This window comes from Halyomorpha halys, unplaced genomic scaffold (genome assembly GCF_000696795.3).
Source record: "Halyomorpha halys isolate HHAL.00 unplaced genomic scaffold, Hhal_1.1 Scaffold6.1, whole genome shotgun sequence".
In the NCBI taxonomy this organism is placed as follows: domain Eukaryota; kingdom Metazoa; phylum Arthropoda; class Insecta; order Hemiptera; family Pentatomidae; genus Halyomorpha; species Halyomorpha halys.
The window spans coordinates 97,570-99,283 of record NW_027111275.1 but is presented as its reverse complement, the minus strand read 5'-3'; the positions used below and the strand labels follow the sequence as shown (position 1 = coordinate 99,283).

The following is a 1,714-nucleotide window of genomic DNA, read 5'->3' as shown; positions in this document are numbered from 1 at the left end:
TATCCCCTCTTCTCCAGAGTACATATATATTTTCTAGACTAGATAGCTAAGTAAGATTTAAGTTAGAAGATAGAGACTGAGTAACAGTAACATGTAGTTCTTGTAAATATATTGGAATAAAGTAATTTTAGTCTTCACTGATTTTTGTGAAAGTTATCTTGTATAACATGGCCGGCAAAGGCGACATATGATAATATATTTTTTTAATTAAGTAAAATATCTTTTTCTCGGTTCCTAGGACTTGACCTAGGACGCATTTGCAAAAACCTTTAGACATTTGTCAAGTGTCTCCAAACAAAGTTTTATTAAAATCAGTGATTCCACGAACGTAGTCTCCACTTGAAGTTCAGAGGTTCTACTTTAAATTGTAGTAGTTTTTCTATTTGCTATTTATTTACGTTTCATTTATCTATTATTATTATTTGTGGTCAAATCTGAAAGATAAAACAAGATTCGTTGTAAAGATATATATACTTTTTTTCCTTTGGAATATTATTCATTATATCACATTATTGATTAAATCACAATGTTTTGTCGTTTCCTAAAAAAATCGTGGGGCTCAACCTATTGAATAATATGTTTTTTATTTTTCTTATATTTTCAATTACGACTTTTTTATTGGTGAATTATCGAGGAACCCACTCTCTCTTCCAATGAACTAAGAAAATCAACTAAGTATTAATTAATCATGGTAATTTTAATATGCCGTATCTGACATATGATATATTTGCCAGAGGTCTATGGTTTAGAACGCTCGGCTATCGTGAGGGGTTCTTGTACCCCCCAGCCAGCGGCTTCTGGGCCAAAATTGTAATACTTATATTACTTATATGTATAAATCAATATTGTGTTCTATATATTTTCAATAAAGGAGGTCAGAAAAAAAAATAATAATTACAATTAATGAACACTAATAATAATCTTTAAAGAACACAATTAGGGCCCAAAGTTCTTTAAATGTACTAATATTATTAGTTTATTACGATATATATTTTCAGCTACTTACAATATTTTAGGAGTTATTGGCAATAAATATAAAAATATATGACGGCCATTTTAAGCTAGTTTCACTTTTTATGCTATTTTTAATAGACTAATACTATGCAAACTAACGTTTGTAATATCTGTACTTTGCTATCTAAATATTATATCTTATTATGAGTAAAGCATTATTAATATAATAGAAAAGTATAAAGTATAAATTAATATTATTAATGAAAGCTTACCCTGAACAGGTCTTTGTGGTTAGATTTTATTTGTGGAATTATTGTTACATTGAAGCACTGTGCTCTCTTCACTATCAATCTATTTATTAGATCTCTGACAGCATGCTCAGAAAGTTCAGGTCGTGTTTTAGGCCCCAGATTTTCATACGTCTCACTACAAACTACAAAACAGATTCAGCGTTTCACAAACCTTTATTAAATTGATTAAATAATAATTATAATTAAATTGATGTTTGATTTTTCAAACAATTTCTCTATTATTTTAACTTTTGAGAATATACGTACATAATACAAATATTTGATAACTATTATTTATACAAGTATCCATGTAAAAACTAATTGCCAATCGTTTACTCCTTTTAAGTTGGAGTTGTTTCAGCTTTTCAGAAAATAAAATTGCATTCTTTTTTAACTACAAAATAATAAGAACTATAACATTCAGTAAGTTAAGTGCATATATTATCCGGCAGTTCTGGTTGTGTCCTTGT

General features: G+C 28.1%; 1 long non-coding RNA gene across 1 annotated transcript in view; it reads right to left on the bottom strand.

Moving 5' to 3' along the window:
• LOC136796230 (uncharacterized) overlaps positions 1–1,714 on the bottom strand; it is a 9,312-nt gene that overhangs the window by 2,808 nt on the left and 4,790 nt on the right. The window contains exon 2 of the long non-coding RNA XR_010843920.1: positions 1,227–1,387. This is a non-coding gene — a long non-coding RNA (uncharacterized lncRNA). The remainder of the gene's footprint in view (positions 1–1,226; positions 1,388–1,714) is intronic.